Source organism: Lissotriton vulgaris, unplaced genomic scaffold, assembly GCF_964263255.1.
Source record: "Lissotriton vulgaris unplaced genomic scaffold, aLisVul1.2 SCAFFOLD_301, whole genome shotgun sequence".
In the NCBI taxonomy this organism is placed as follows: domain Eukaryota; kingdom Metazoa; phylum Chordata; class Amphibia; order Caudata; family Salamandridae; genus Lissotriton; species Lissotriton vulgaris.
Genome location: NW_028244321.1, coordinates 978,031 through 995,000, shown reverse-complemented (window position 1 = coordinate 995,000; position 16,970 = coordinate 978,031). Strand labels below are relative to the sequence as shown.

General features: G+C 41.4%; 7 non-coding genes across 7 annotated transcripts; all 7 read right to left on the bottom strand.

The window, feature by feature from the left end:
- Window positions 1–1,926: 1,926 nt before the first annotated feature.
- Window positions 1,927–2,008, bottom strand: TRNAS-AGA (transfer RNA serine (anticodon AGA)). The gene has a single exon. It is a non-coding gene; the product is annotated as a tRNA-Ser (tRNA).
- Window positions 2,009–3,507: 1,499 nt separating this feature from the next.
- Window positions 3,508–3,579, bottom strand: TRNAH-GUG (transfer RNA histidin (anticodon GUG)). Its single transcript has one exon. It is a non-coding gene; the product is annotated as a tRNA-His (tRNA).
- A 1,289-nt stretch (window positions 3,580–4,868) lies between these two features.
- TRNAS-AGA (transfer RNA serine (anticodon AGA)) lies at window positions 4,869–4,950 on the bottom strand. Its single transcript has one exon. It is a non-coding gene; the product is annotated as a tRNA-Ser (tRNA).
- A 4,441-nt stretch (window positions 4,951–9,391) lies between these two features.
- Window positions 9,392–9,463, bottom strand: TRNAH-GUG (transfer RNA histidin (anticodon GUG)). Its single transcript has one exon. It is a non-coding gene; the product is annotated as a tRNA-His (tRNA).
- Window positions 9,464–10,752: 1,289 nt separating this feature from the next.
- TRNAS-AGA (transfer RNA serine (anticodon AGA)) lies at window positions 10,753–10,834 on the bottom strand. The gene has a single exon. It is a non-coding gene; the product is annotated as a tRNA-Ser (tRNA).
- Window positions 10,835–13,683: 2,849 nt separating this feature from the next.
- TRNAS-AGA (transfer RNA serine (anticodon AGA)) lies at window positions 13,684–13,765 on the bottom strand. The gene has a single exon. It is a non-coding gene; the product is annotated as a tRNA-Ser (tRNA).
- Window positions 13,766–16,623: 2,858 nt separating this feature from the next.
- Window positions 16,624–16,705, bottom strand: TRNAY-AUA (transfer RNA tyrosine (anticodon AUA)). The gene has a single exon. It is a non-coding gene; the product is annotated as a tRNA-Tyr (tRNA).
- Between the last annotated feature and the right edge of the window lie 265 nt (window positions 16,706–16,970).

The window sequence follows — 16,970 nt, the reverse complement described above, 5'->3', positions numbered from 1 at the left end:
ATTTTTCACTACTGTGAGGTCTGCCCCTCTCATAGGTTAGCATTGGGTATTCCCTTATACTTTTTGGGGGGTAATTCCATATCAGAGAGGAGAAGCTTTATTTATTTATTGATAAATCCTATCTACTGGTGAGGTTGGATTTAATCTTACTATTGTATAAATGCCATTTTTAGAGAGTGAGCATTTCTCTGCACTTACTGCTCTATTTGCATTGAAACCTGTCTTCGATTGACGTCTGGATTGGGCTGCGAGACAGCTACATATGTGCATTCCCTGTAGACAGCCACAACACAGGTCACTCAACTGCAACTGCATTCATATGCATTCTGATTGGCCTGGGGGAGAGCTCCGCTCCCCTTACCGCAAATATGTTCAAGAACGATAATTTATGTCAGTAAGTACAGTATGCCTACATCTTATAATCATGTGTGTTTAAATAATTTGTTGTTAGATCGTTTAAATATTGAAAAGGATCTGTTTTTAATAGACATTTTACAAAAACAACTGGTACATTTGGGAATTCTGTAAAGGGAAAACCCAACTGCCGTGACATTGCCAACCACAATGCCGTGACTCGGATTCGAACCGAGGTTGCTGCGGCCACAACGCAGAGTACTAACCACTATACGATCAAGGCGAGCTACTTGGGCTCAATAACGTACAATGACATGAAGAAATTATAATTCGGAACACTCAGGGCTACTCCTGTGATAGGCTGAATGTGTTCATTGCTTCCTCATTCCTTATACAAAGGCTTTATCTCCTCAGTGGTTGATAGGCTGAAACCGTTTCCTGGCCGCCTGCTTGTGAACTGGCAGGAGTCAAAGATCACACATACACTGGTGGGCCTGTGATGGGACACCAATGCAGAGAAACACACCTGGCGCAGATATTCTATTCTGTTTATTAGACCTGCATCTCCCCTGTACCTCCTCAAGCCATCTGTATGTGAAGCAAGAAAGAGTTAAGGAACGGTCCATCTACACTTTTATTGGGAGGATGCTGCCGTGAGCTCCTCCCAGCTAATCACACAAACAGCAGTAAAGCAAGATAACTACACAGTTAGGGGGGACTGCATGGTTAGGTTTTTGAGGAATTATTGAAACTGACCTCAGTGACCCATAATCAGAGCTGTGGCTAATGACTGCATGCCTAATTATGATGAAGCAAGCACCATGGCTCGTAGGGGCCCCACAACACACTTTTCTTAGCTCATTGAATTAAAGTATAAACTTCTGCCATGTGTGAGTGGTAAAGGCTTGTTAATTTTGTTGCTTTTCAAATTCACGTCTGACAACAAGACGAAGGAACATTGGGGCATCAGACGCTTTGGAAAGTAGCCACCAACCGCAGAGAAAGAGAGAAAGAGGGAAAAGACAGTATGAGGTGTGGAGAAAACAGCAGTAGGTACAAGGAGCTCAAATGAGATTAATGGCGCCTAAATAGAGCACGTAAAGGAACAGTTACAAATCTAAGAAAAGGGAAAGAAAAGACTAGGAAAAAACACAGAAAGAGCTTGTAGATGAAATTCTCTTCCAGGAACAGCAGGTTAAGAGAAATTACACAGGGAGCAGTTAAGCTTGTAACACGGGGGAGAATAGAAAAGAAAATGCAGTTTTATGAAGTGTGTTTGCCTAATCCAGCTAGCACTTTTATTTTATTTCTCTATTTGCTTCTTTTATTGGTAAAGTAAGTTTCAAGTGCATGCACAGGTATGACCGAGAGAGCCAGGGTATAATAATTTGAAGCGTTTGCACCAGCGCTAATGAAGGACGAGAGTTATAGCAAAGATATGAAAGGGGGAGCGATAATAAATATGTGATATGGCAATAGTGACACCAAAATAAGCCACCTATTTATAAAACTGACATGGAAGAAATACTAAAGGTTAACTTCTGAAATTGTAGCCGATGTTAAAAAGATTCTCGTTGTCGGCAGGATTCGAACCTGCGCGGGGAGACCCCAATGGATTTCTAGTCCATCGCCTTAACCACTCGGCCACAACAACTGACTGCAAGATGTGTGCACATAATCTGTATGCAAGTTTTCAAGGTGTCCCACAGCAAATTCCTGATATTCTGCAATGCACTTTTTAAAAATAAGTTTTTTTTCAGCAGGCACATTCTCTCCTAAAAACAAAAATTGCATGCGTATATCTCTAGTTTGGAATACCATAGGCTTGCATGCATACTCTCATGGGTCACTCAAGTTTTTTGGACCCTATTGCACTCTGTTTTCGTGCTGCTTTTAGTATATGTCCCATATTAAAGAAGTCTACCATCTTTGAGTATATGAGGCTCCTTTGTAAGTGCTTTATATTTTTTCCTTGAAGAGCTATATAATAAAGGGGTCCGGGAAGGATTGCATTTATGGAAGATAAAAGAAGGCCCACTTGTCTCACCAAATGCTGTAGAGAAACCTGATGTTTTACTCATGTTATCCTTAGTTCGTTTTTGTTAGACCTTGCATTCTTAAGGTGGTCCCAACCCCACCTTATTGCTTTTCACCTCCGCATTTTGCTGTATCTTTTTGTTGGCCTTAGGACTCTGATCACTTTATCGCTACTAATCAGTGCTGAAGTGCACATGCTTCTTCCCTAATCATGTGTATAATTGGAGTATACCTGACTGACAGATTTAATTTACATGAAAGCCCCTTGTAAAGTGGTATACCATATACCCAGGGACTGATTGTGCCGCCCAAAGAAATAGCATTTCAAACCTGTCTCAAGCCTGCTACTGCAGTGCCTGTGCTGCAGTGTACTGCCACTTCGACTTGACATTTAAAACTACTTGCCAAGCCTTAAACTCCAATTTTATTACATATCAGTAACCCCTAAGGTAGGCCCTAGGTAGTCCTAGGGGCATCATGCTATGTAAGTAAAAGGTAAGACATGTACTGTGGTAGTTTGTATGTCCTAGTAGTATCAAACAGTCTATTACATTTTTCACTACTGTGAGGTCTGCCCCTCTCATAGGTTAGCATTGGGTATTCCCTTATACTTTTTGGGGGGTAATTCCATATCAGAGAGGAGAAGCTTTATTTATTTATTGATAAATCCTATCTACTGGTGAGGTTGGATTTAATCTTACTATTCTATAAATGCCATTTTTAGAGAGTGAGCATTTCTCTGCACTTACTGCTCTATTTGCATTGAAACCTGTCTTCGATTGACGTCTGGATTGGGCTGCGAGACAGCTACATATGTGCATTCCCTGTAGACAGCCACAACACAAGTCACTCAACTGCAACTGCATTCATCTGCATTCTGATTGGCCTGGGGGAGAGCTCCGCTCCCCTTACCGCAAATATGTTCAAGAACGATAATTTATGTCAGTAAGTACAGTATACCTACATCTTATAATCATGTGTGTTTAAATAATTTGTTGTTAGATCGTTTAAATATTGAAAAGGATCTGTTTTTAATAGACATTTTACAAAAACAACTGGTACATTTGGGAATTCTGTAAAGGAAAAACCCCACTGCCGTGACATTGCCAACCACAATGCCGTGACTCGGATTCGAACCGAGGTTGCTGCGGCCACAACGCAGAGTACTAACCACTATACGATCACGGCGAGCTACTTGGGCTCAATAACGTACAGTGACATGAAGAAATTATAATTCGGAACACTCAGGGCTACTCCTGTGATAGGCTGAATGTGTTCATTGCTTCCTCATTCCTTATACAAAGGCTTTATCTCCTCAGTGGTCGATAGGCTGAAACCGTTTCCTGGCCGCCTGCTTGTGAACTGGCAGGAGTCAAAGATCACACATACACTGGTGGGCCTGTGATGGGACACCAATGCAGAGAAACACACCTGGCGCAGATATTCTATTCTGTTTATTAGACCTGCATCTCCCCTGTACCTCCTCAAGCCATCTGTATGTGAAGCAAGAAAGAGTTAAGGAACGGTCCATCTACACTTTTATTGGGAGGATGCTGCCGTGAGCTCCTCCCAGCTAATCACACAAACAGCAGTAAAGCAAGATAACTACACAGTTAGGGGGGACTGCATGGTTAGGTTTTTGAGGAATTATTGAAACTGACCTCAGTGACCCATAATCAGAGCTGTGGCTAATGACTGCATGCCTAATTATGATGAAGCAAGCACCATGGCTCGTAGGGGCCCCACAACACACTTTTCTTAGCTCATTGAATTAAAGTATAAACTTCTGCCATGTGTGAGTGGTAAAGGCTTGTTAATTTTGCTGCTTTTCAAATTCACGTCTGACTACAAGACGAAGGAACATTGGGGCATCAGACGCTTTGGAAAGTAGCCACCAACCGCAGAGAAAGAGAGAAAGAGGGAAAAGACAGTATGAGGTGTGGAGAAAACAGCAGCAGGTACAAGGAGCTCAAATGAGATTAATGGCGCCTAAATAGAGCACGTAAAGGAACAGTTACAAATCTAAGAAAAGGGAAAGAAAAGACTAGGAAAAAACACAGAAAGAGCTTGTAGATGAAATTCTCTTCCAGGAACAGCAGGTTAAGAGAAATTACACAGGGAGCAGTTAAGCTTGTAACACGGGGGAGAATAGAAAAGAAAATGCAGTTTTATGAAGTGTGTTTGCCTAATCCAGCTAGCACTTTTATTTTATTTCTCTATTTTCTTCTTTTATTGGTAAAGTAAGTTTCAAGTGCATGCACAGGTATGACCGAGAGAGCCAGGGTATAATAATTTGAAGCGTTTGCACCAGCGCTAATGAAGGACGAGAGTTATAGCAAAGATATGAAAGGGGGAGCGATAATAAATATGTGCTATGGCAATAGTGACACCAAAATAAGCCACCTATTTATAAAACTGACATGAAAGAAATACTAAAGGTTAACTTCTGAAATTGTAGCCGATGTTAAAAAGATTGTCGTTGTCGGCAGGATTCGAACCTGCGCGGGGAGACCCCAATGGATTTCTAGTCCATCGCCTTAACCACTCGGCCACAACAACTGACTGCAAGGTGTGTGCACATAATCTGTATGCAAGTTTTCAAGGTGTCCCACAGCAAATTCCTGATATTCTGCAATGCACTTTTTAAAAATAAGGTTTTTTTCAGCAGGCACATTCTCTCCTAAAAACAAAAATTGCATGCGTATATCTCTAGTTTGGAATACCATAGGCTTGCATGCATACTCTCATGGGTCACTCAAGTTTTTTGGACCCTATTGCACTCTGTTTTCTTGCTGCATTTAGTATATGTCCCATATTAAAGAAGTCTACCATCTTTGAGTATTTGAGGCTCCTTTGTAAGTGCTTTATATTTTTTCCTTGAAGAGCTATATAATAAAGGGGTCCGGGAAAGATTGCATTTATGGAAGATAAAAGAAGGCCCACTTGTCTCACCAAATGCTGTAGAGAAACCTGATGTTTTACTCATGTTATCCTTAGTTCGTTTTTGTTAGACCTTGCATTCTTAAGGTGGTCCCAACCCCACCTTATTGCTTTTCACCTCCGCATTTTGCTGTATCTTTTTGTTGGCCTTAGGACTCTGATCAATTTATCGCTACTAATCAGTGCTGAAGTGCACGTGCTTCTTCCCTAATCATGTGTATAATTGGAGTATACCTGACTGACAGATTTAATTTACTTGAAAGCCCCTTGTAAAGTGGTATACCATATACCCAGGGACTGATTGTGCCGCCCAAAGAAATAGCATTTCAAACCTGTCTAAAGCCTGGTACTGCAGTGCCTGTGCTGCAGTGTACTGACACTTCGACTTGGCATTTAAAACTACTTGCCAAGCCTTAAACTCCAATTTTATTACATATCAGTAACCCCTAAGGTAGGCCCTAGGTAGTCCTAGGGGCATCATGCTATGTAAGTAAAAGGTAAGACATGTACTGTGGTAGTTTGTATGTCCTAGCAGTATCAAACAGTCTATTACATTTTTCACTACTGTGAGGTCTGCCCCTCTCATAGGTTAGCATTGGGTATTCCCTTATACTTTTTGGGGGGTAATTCCATATCAGAGAGGAGAAGCTTTATTTATTTATTGATAAATCCTATCTACTGGTGAGGTTGGATTTAATCTTACTATTGTATAAATGCCATTTTTAGAGAGTGAGCATTTCTCTGCACTTACTGCTCTATTTGCATTGAAACCTGTCTTCGATTGACGTCTGGATTGGGCTGCGAGACAGCTACATATGTGCATTCCCTGTAGACAGCCACAACACAGGTCACTCAACTGCAACTGCATTCATATGCATTCTGATTGGCCTGGGGGAGAGCTCCGCTCCCCTTACCGCAAATATGTTCAAGAACGATAATTTATGTCAGTAAGTACAGTATGCCTACATCTTATAATCATGTGTGTTTAAATAATTTGTTGTTAGATCGTTTAAATATTGAAAAGGATCTGTTTTTAATAGACATTTTACAAAAACAACTGGTACATTTGGGAATTCTGTAAAGGAAAAACCCAACTGCCGTGACATTGCCAACCACAATGCCGTGACTCGGATTCGAACCGAGGTTGCTGCGGCCACAACGCAGAGTACTAACCACTATACGATCAAGGCGAGCTACTTGGGCTCAATAACGTTCAATGACATGAAGAAATTATAATTCGGAACACTCAGGGCTACTCCTGTGATAGGCTGAATGTGTTCATTGCTTCCTCATTCCTTATACAAAGGCTTTATCTCCTCAGTGGTTGATAGGCTGAAACCGTTTCCTGGCCGCCTGCTTGTGAACTGGCAGGAGTCAAAGATCACACATACACTGGTGGGCCTGTGATGGGACACCAATGCAGAGAAACACACCTGGCGCAGATATTCTATTCTGTTTATTAGACCTGCCTCTCTCCTGTACCTCCTCAAGCCATCTGTATGTGAAGCAAGAAAGAGTTAAGGAACGGTCCATCTACACTTTTATTGGGAGGATGCTGCCGTGAGCTCCTCCCAGCTAATCACACAAACAGCAGTAAAGCAAGATAACTACACAGTTAGGGGGGACTGCATGGTTAGGTTTTTGAGGAATTATTGAAACTGACCTCAGTGACCCATAATCAGAGCTGTGGCTAATGACTGCATGCCTAATTATGATGAAGCAAGCACCATGGCTCGTAGGGGCCCCACAACACACTTTTCTTAGCTCATTGAATTAAAGTATAAACTTCTGCCATGTGTGAGTGGTAAAGGCTTGTTAATTTTGTTGCTTTTCAAATTCACGTCTGACAACAAGACGAAGGAACATTGGGGCATCAGACGCTTTGGAAAGTAGCCACCAACCGCAGAGAAAGAGAGAAAGAGGGAAAAGACAGTATGAGGTGTGGAGAAAACAGCAGTAGGTACAAGGAGCTCAAATGAGATTAATGGCGCCTAAATAGAGCACGTAAAGGAACAGTTACAAATCTAAGAAAAGGGAAAGAAAAGACTAGGAAAAAACACAGAAAGAGCTTGTAGATGAAATTCTCTTCCAGGAACAGCAGGTTAAGAGAAATTACACAGGGAGCAGTTAAGCTTGTAACACGGGGGAGAATAGAAAAGAAAATGCAGTTTTATGAAGTGTGTTTGCCTAATCCAGCTAGCACTTTTATTTTATTTCTCTATTTGCTTCTTTTATTGGTAAAGTAAGTTTCAAGTGCATGCACAGGTATGACCGAGAGAGCCAGGGTATAATAATTTGAAGCGTTTGCACCAGCGCTAATGAAGGACGAGAGTTATAGCAAAGATATGAAAGGGGGAGCGATAATAAATATGTGATATGGCAATAGTGACACCAAAATAAGCCACCTATTTATAAAACTGACATGGAAGAAATACTAAAGGTTAACTTCTGAAATTGTAGCCGATGTTAAAAAGATTCCCGTTGTCGGCAGGATTCGAACCTGCGCGGGGAGACCCCAATGGATTTCTAGTGCATTGCCTTAACCACTCGGCCACAACAACTGACTGCAAGGTGTGTGCACATAATCTGTATGCAAGTTTTCAAGGTGTCCCACAGCAAATTCCTGATATTCTGCAATGCACTTTTTAAAAATAAGGTTTTTTTCAGCAGGCACATTCTCTCCTAAAAACAAAAATTGCATGCGTATATCTCTAGTTTGGAATACCATAGGCTTGCATGCATACTCTCATGGGTCACTCAAGTTTTTTGGACCCTATTGCACTCTGTTTTCGTGCTGCTTTTAGTATATGTCCCATATTAAAGAAGTCTACCATCTTTGAGTATTTGAGGCTCCTTTGTAAGTGCTTTATATTTTTTCCTTGAAGAGCTATATAATAAAGGGGTCCGGGAAGGATTGCATTTATGGAAGATAAAAGAAGGCCCACTTGTCTCACCAAATGCTGTAGAGAAACCTGATGTTTTACTCATGTTATCCTTAGTTCGTTTTTGTTAGACCTTGCATTCTTAAGGTGGTCCCAACCCCACCTTATTGCTTTTCACCTCCGCATTTTGCTGTATCTTTTTGTTGGCCTTAGGACTCTGATCACTTTATCGCTACTAATCAGTGCTGAAGTGCACGTGCTTCTTCCCTAATCATGTGTATAATTGGAGTATACCTGACTGACAGATTTAATTTACTTGAAAGCCCCTTGTAAAGTGGTATACCATATACCCAGGGACTGATTGTGCCGCCCAAAGAAATAGCATTTCAAACCTGTCTCAAGCCTGCTACTGCAGTGCCTGTGCTGCAGTGTACTGCCACTTCGACTTGGCATTTAAAACTACTTGCCAAGCCTTAAAATCCAATTTTATTACATATCAGTAACCCCTAAGGTAGGCCCTAGGTAGTCCTAGGGGCATCATGCTATGTAAGTAAAAGGTAAGACATGTACTGTGGTAGTTTGTATGTCCTAGTAGTATCAAACAGTCTATTACATTTTTCACTACTGTGAGGTCTGCCCCTCTCATAGGTTAGCATTGGGTATTCCCTTATACTTTTTGGGGGGTAATTCCATATCAGAGAGGAGAAGCTTTATTTATTTATTGATAAATCCTATCTACTGGTGAGGTTGGATTTAATCTTACTATTGTATAAATGCCATTTTTAGAGAGTGAGCATTTCTCTGCACTTACTGCTCTATTTGCATTGAAACCTGTCTTCGATTGACGTCTGGATTGGGCTGCGAGACAGCTACATATGTGCATTCCCTGTAGACAGCCACAACACAGGTCACTCAACTGCAACTGCATTCATCTGCATTCTGATTGGCCTGGGGGAGAGCTCCGCTCCCCTTACCGCAAATATGTTCAAGAACGATAATTTATGTCAGTAAGTACAGTACACCTACATCTTATAATCATGTGTGTTTAAATAATTTGTTGTTAGATCGTTTAAATATTGAAAAGGATCTGTTTTTAATAGACATTTTACAAAAACAACTGGTACATTTGGGAATTCTGTAAAGGAAAAACCCCACTGCCGTGACATTGCCAACCACAATGCCGTGACTCGGATTCGAACCAAGGTTGCTGCGGCCACAACGCAGAGTACTAACCACTATACGATCACGGCGAGCTACTTGGGCTCAATAACGTACAGTGACATGAAGAAATTATAATTCGGAACACTCAGGGCTACTCCTGTGATAGGCTGAATGTGTTCATTGCTTCCTCATTCCTTATACAAAGGCTTTATCTCCTCAGTGGTTGATAGGCTGAAACCGTTTCCTGGCTGCCTGCTTGTGAACTGGCAGGAGTCAAAGATCACACATACACTGGTGGGCCTGTGATGGGACACCAATGCAGAGAAACACACCTGGCGCAGATATTCTATTCTGTTTATTAGACCTGCATCTCCCCTGTACCTCCTCAAGCCATCTGTATTTGAAGCAAGAAAGAGTTAAGGAACGGTCCATCTACACTTTTATTGGGAGGATGCTGCCGTGAGCTCCTCCCAGCTAATCACACAAACAGCAGTAAAGCAAGATAACTACACAGTTAGGGGGGACTGCATTGTTAGGTTTTTGAGGAATTATTGAAACTGACCTCAGTGACCCATAATCAGAGCTGTGGCTAATGACTGCATGCCTAATTATGATGAAGCAAGCACCATGGCTCGTAGGGGCCCCACAACACACTTTTCTTAGCTCATTGAATTAAAGTATAAACTTCTGCCATGTGTGAGTGGTAAAGGCTTGTTAATTTTGTTGCTTTTCAATTTCACGTCTGACAACAAGACGAAGGAACATTGGGGCATCAGACGCTTTGGAAAGTAGCCACCAACCGCAGAGAAAGAGAGAAAGAGGGAAAAGATAGTATGAGGTGTGGAGAAAACAGCAGCAGGTACAAGGAGCTCAAATGAGATTAATGGCGCCTAAATAGAGCACGTAAAGGAACAGTTACAAATCTAAGAAAAGGGAAAGAAAAGACTAGGAAAAAACACAGAAAGAGCTTGTAGATGAAATTCTCTTCCAGGAACAGCAGGTTAAGAGAAATTACACAGGGAGCAGTTAAGCGTGTAACACGGGGGAGAATAGAAAAGAAAATGCAGTTTTATGAAGTGTGTTTGCCTAATCCAGCTAGCACTTTTATTTTATTTCTCTATTTGCTTCTTTTATTGGTAAAGTAAGTTTCAAGTGCATGCACAGGTATGACCGAGAGAGCCAGGGTATAATATTTTGAAGCGTTTGCACCAGCGCTAATGAAGGACGAGAGTTATAGCAAAGATATGAAAGGGGGAGCGATAATAAATATGTGATATGGCAATAGTGACACCAAAATAAGCCACCTATTTATAAAACTGACATGGAAGAAATACTAAAGGTTAACTTCTGAAATTGTAGCCGATGTTAAAAAGATTCTCGTTGTCGGCAGGATTCGAACCTGCGCGGGGAGACCCCAATGGATTTCTAGTCCATCGCCTTAACCACTCGGCCACAACAACTGACTGCAAGGTGTGTGCACATAATCTGTATGCAAGTTTTCAAGGTGTCCCACAGCAAATTCCTGATATTCTGCAATGCACTTTTTAAAAATAAGGTTTTTTTCAGCAGGCACATTCTCTCCTAAAAACAAAAATTGCATGCGTATATCTCTAGTTTGGAATACCATAGGCTTGCATGCATACTCTCATGGGTCACTCAAGTTTTTTGGACCCTATTGCACTCTGTTTTCGTGCTGCTTTTAGTATATGTCCCATATTAAAGAAGTCTACCATCTTTGAGTATATGAGGCTCCTTTGTAAGTGCTTTATATTTTTTCCTTGAAGAGCTATATAATAAAGGGGTCCGGGAAGGATTGCATTTATGGAAGATAAAAGAAGGCCCACTTGTCTCACCAAATGCTGTAGAGAAACCTGATGTTTTACTCATGTTATCCTTAGTTCGTTTTTGTTAGACCTTGCATTCTTAAGGTGGTCCCAACCCCACCTTATTGCTTTTCACCTCCGCATTTTGCTGTATCTTTTTGTTGGCCTTAGGACTCTGATCACTTTATCGCTACTAATCAGTGCTGAAGTGCACGTGCTTCTTCCCTAATCATGTGTATAATTGGAGTATACCTGACTGACAGATTTAATTTACTTGAAAGCCCCTTGTAAAGTGGTATACCATATACCCAGGGACTGATTGTGCCGCCCAAAGAAATAGCATTTCAAACCTGTCTCAAGCCTGCTACTGCAGTGCCTGTGCTGCAGTGTACTGCCACTTCGACTTGGCATTTAAAACTACTTGCCAAGCCTTAAACTCCAATTTTATTACATATCAGTAACCCCTAAGGTAGGCCCTAGGTAGTCCTAGGGGCATCATGCTATGTAAGTAAAAGGTAAGACATGTACTGTGGTAGTTTGTATGTCCTAGTAGTATCAAACAGTCTATTACATTTTTCACTACTGTGAGGTCTGCCCCTCTCATAGGTTAGCTTCGGGTATTCCCTTATACTTTTTGGGGGGTAATTCCATATCAGAGAGGAGAAGCTTTATTTATTTATTGATAAATCCTATCTACTGGTGAGGTTGGATTTAATCTTACTATTGTATAAATGCCATTTTTAGAGAGTGAGCATTTCTCTGCACTTACTGCTCTATTTGCATTGAAACCTGTCTTCGATTGACGTCTGGATTGGGCTGCGAGACAGCTACATATGTGCATTCCCTGTAGACAGCCACAACACAGGTCACTCAACTGCAACTGCATTCATCTGCATTCTGATTGGCCTGGGGGAGAGCTCCGCTCCCCTAACCGCAAATATGTTCAAGAACGATAATTTATGTCAGTAAGTACAGTATACCTACATCTTATAATCATGTGTGTTTAAATAATTTGTTGTTAGATCGTTTAAATATTGAAAAGGATCTGTTTTTAATAGACATTTTACAAAAACAACTGGTACATTTGGGAATTCTGTAAAGGAAAAACCCAACTGCCGTGACATTGCCAACCACAATGCCGTGACTCGGATTCGAACAGAGGTTGCTGCGGCCACAACGCAGAGTACTAACTACTATACGATCACGGCGAGCTACTTGGGCTCAATATCGTACAGTGACATGAAGAAATTATAATTCGGAACACTCAGGGCTACTCCTGTGATAGGCTGAATGTGTTCATTGCTTCCTCATTCCTTATACAAAGGCTTTATCTCCTCAGTGGTTGATAGGCTGAAACCGTTTCCTGGCCGCCTGCTTGTGAACTGGCAGGAGTCAAAGATCACACATACACTGGTGGGCCTGTGATGGGACACCAATGCAGAGAAACACACCTGGCGCAGATATTCTATTCTGTTTATTAGACCTGCATCTCCCCTGTACCTCCTCAAGCCATCTGTATGTGAAGCAAGAAAGAGTTAAGGAACGGTCCATCTACACTTTTATTGGGAGGATGCTGCCGTGAGCTCCTCCCAGCTAATCACACAAACAGCAGTAAAGCAAGATAACTACACAGTTAGGGGGGACTGCATGGTTAGGTTTTTGAGGAATTATTGAAACTGACCTCAGTGACCCATAATCAGAGCTGTGGCTAATGACTGCATGCCTAATTATGATGAAGCAAGCACCATGGCTCGTAGGGGCCCCACAACACACTTTTCTTAGCTCGTTGAATTAAAGTATAAACTTCTGCCATGTGTGAGTGGTAAAGGCGTGTTAATTTTGTTGCTTTTCAAATTCACGTCTGACAACAAGACGAAGGAACATTGGGGCATCAGACGCTTTGGAAAGTAGCCACCAACCGCAGAGAAAGAGAGAAAGAGGGAAAAGACAGTATGAGGTGTGGAGAAAACAGCGGCAGGTACAAGGAGCTCAAATGAGATTAATGGCGCCTAAATAGAGCACGTAAAGGAACAGTTATAAATCTAAGAAAAGACTAGGAAAAAACACAGAAAGAGCTTGTAGATGAAATTCTCTTCCAGGAACAGCGGGTTAAGAGAAATTACACAGGGAGCAGTTAAGCTTGTAACACGGGGGAGAATAGAAAAGAAAATGCAGTTTTATGAAGTGTGTTTGCCTAATCCAGCTAGCACTTTTATTTTATTTCTCTATTTGCTTCTTTTATTGGTAAAGTAAGTTTCAAGTGCATGCACAGGTATGACCGAGAGAGCCAGGGTATAATAATTTGAAGCGTTTGCACCAGCGCTAATGAAGGACGAGAGTTATAGCAAAGATATGAAAGGGGGAGCGATAATAAATATGTGATTTGGCAATAGTGACACCAAAATAAGCCACCTATTTATAAGACTGACATGGAAGAAATACTAAAGGTTAACTTCTGAAATTGTAGCCGATGTTAAAAAGATTGTCGTTGTCGGCAGGATTCGAACCTGCGCGGGGAGACCCCAATGGATTTCTAGTCCATCGCCTTAACCACTCGGCCACAACAACTGACTGTAAGGTGTGTGCACATAATCTGTATGCAAGTTTTCAAGGTGTCCCACAGCAAATTCCTGATATTCTGCAATGCACTTTTTAAAAATAAGGTTTTTTTCAGCAGGCACATTCTCTCCTAAAAACTAAAATTGCATGCGTATATCTCTAGTTTGGAATACCATAGGCTTGCATGCATACTCTCATGGGTCACTCAAGTTTTTTGGACCCTATTGCACTCTGTTTTCGTGCTGCTTTTAGTATATGTCCCATATTACAGAAGTCTACCATCTTTGAGTATTTGAGGCTCCTTTGTAAGTGCTTATATTTTTTCCTTGAAGAGCTATATAATAAAGGGGTCCGGGAAGGATTGCATTTATGGAAGATAAAAGAAGGCCCACTTGTCTCACCAAATGCTGTAGAGAAACCTGATGTTTTACTCATGTTATCCTTAGTTCGTTTTTGTTAGACCTTGCATTCTTAAGGTGGTCCCAACCCCACCTTATTGCTTTTCACCTCCGCATTTTGCTGTATCTTTTTGTTGGCCTTAGGACTCTGATCACTTTATCGCTACTAATCAGTGCTGAAGTGCACGTGCTTCTTCCCTAATCATGTGTATAATTGGAGTATACCTGACTGACAGATTTAATTTACTTGAAAGCCCCTTGTAAAGTGGTATACCATATACCCAGGGACTGATTGTGCCGCCCAAAGAAATAGCATTTCAAACCTGTCTCAAGCCTGCTACTGCAGTGCCTGTGCTGCAGTGTACTGCCATTTCGACTTGGCATTTAAAACTACTTGCCAAGCCTTAAACTCCAATTTTATTACATATCAGTAACCCCGAAGGTAGGCCCTAGGTAGTCCTAGGGGCATCATGCTATGTAAGTAAAAGGTAAGACATGTACTGTGGTAGTTTGTATGTCCTAGTAGTATCAAACAGTCTATTACATTTTTCACTCATGTGAGGTCTGCCCCTCTCATAGGTTAGCATTGGGTATTCCCTTATACTTTTTGGGGGGTAATTCCATATCAGAGAGGAGAAGCTTTATTTATTTATTGATAAATCCTATCTACTGGTAAGTTGGATTTAATCTTACTATTGTATAAATGCCATTTTTAGAGAGTGAGCATTTCTCTGCACTTACTGCTCTATTTGCATTGAAACCTGTCTTCGATTGACGTCTGGATTGGGCTGCGAGACAGCTACATATGTGCATTCCCTGTAGACAGCCACAACACAGGTCACTCAACTGCAACTGCATTCATCTGCATTCTGATTGGCCTGGGGGAGAGCTCCGCTCCCCTTACCGCAAATATGTTCAAGAACGATAATTTATGTCAGTAAGTACAGTATACCTACATCTTATAATCATGTGTGTTTAAATAATTTGTTGTTAGATCGTTTAAATATTGAAAAGGATCTGTTTTTAATAGACATTTTACAAAAACAACTGGTACATTTGGGAATTCTGTAAAGGAAAAACCCAACTGCCGTGACATTGCCAACCACAATGCCGTGACTCGGATTCGAACCGAGGTTGCTGCAGCCACAACGCAGAGTACTAAACACTATACGATCACGGCGAGCTACTTGGGCTCAATAACGTACAGTGACATGAAGAAATTATAATTCGGAACACTCAGGGCTACTCCTGTGATAGGCTGAATGTGTTCATTGCTTCCTCATTCCTTATACAAAGGCTTTACCTCCTCAGTGGTTGATAGGCTGAAACCGTTTCCTGGCCGCCTGCTTGTGAACTGGCAGGAGTCAAAGATCACACATACACTGGTGGGCCTGTGATGGGACACCAATGCAGAGAAACACACCTGGCGCAGATATTCTATTCTGTTTATTAGACCTGCATCTCCCCTGTACCTCCTCAAGCCATCTGTATGTGAAGCAAGAAAGAGTTAAGGAACGGTCCATCTACACTTTTATTGGGAGGATGCTGCCGTGAGCTCCTCCCAGCTAATCACACAAACAGCAGTAAAGCAAGATAACTACACAGTTAGGGGGGGCTGCATGGTTAGGTTTTTGAGGAATTATTGAAACTGACCTCAGTGACCCATAATCAGAGCAGTGGCTAATGACTGCATGCCTAATTATGATGAAGCAAGCACTATGGCTCGTAGGGGCCCCACAACACACTTTTCTTAGCTCATTGAATTAAAGTATAAACTTCTGCCATGTGTGAGTGGTAAAGGCTTGTTAATTTTGTTGCTTTTCAAATTCACGTCTGACAACAAGACAAAGGAACATTGGGGCATCAGACGCTTTGGAAAGTAGCCACCAACCGCAGAGAAAGAGAGAAAGAGGGAAAAGATAGTATGAGGTGTGGAGAAAACAGCAGCAGGTACAAGGAGCTCAAATGAGATTATTGGCGCCTAAATAGAGCACGTAAAGGAACAGTTACAAATCTAAGAAAAGGGAAAGAAAAGACTAGGAAAAAACACAGAAAGAGCTTGTAGATGAAATTCTCTTCCAGGAACAGCAGGTTAAGAGAAATTACACAGGGAGCAGTTAAGCTTGTAACACGGGGGAGAATAGAAAAGAAAATGCAGTTTTATGAAGTGTGTTTGCCTAATCCAGCTAGCACTTTTATTTTATTTCTCTATTTGCTTCTTTTATTGGTAAAGTAAGTTTCAAGTGCATGCACAGGTATGACCGAGAGAGCCAGGGTATAATAATTTGAAGCGTTTGCACCAGCGCTAATGAAGGACGAGAGTTATAGCAAAGATATGAAAGGGGGAGCGATAATAAATATGTGATATGGCAATAGTGACACCAAAATAAGCCACCTATTTATAAAACTGACATGGAAGAAATACTAAAGGTTAACTTCTGAAATTGTAGCCGATGTTAAAAAGATTCTCGTTGTCGGCAGGATTCGAACCTGCGCGGGGAGACCCCAATGGATTTATAGTCCATCGCCTTAACCACTCGGCCACAACAACTGACTGTAAGGTGTGTGCACATAATCTGTATGCAAGTTTTCAAGGTGTCCCACAGCAAATTCCTGATATTCTGCAATGCACTTTTTAAAAATAAGGTTTTTTTCAGCAGGCACATTCTCTCCTAAAAACAAAAATTGCATGCGTATATCTCTAGTTTGGAATACCATAGGCTTGCATGCATACTCTCATGGGTCACTCAAGTTTTTTGGACCCTATTGCACTCTGTTTTCGTGCTGCTTTTAGTATATGTCCCATATTACAGAAG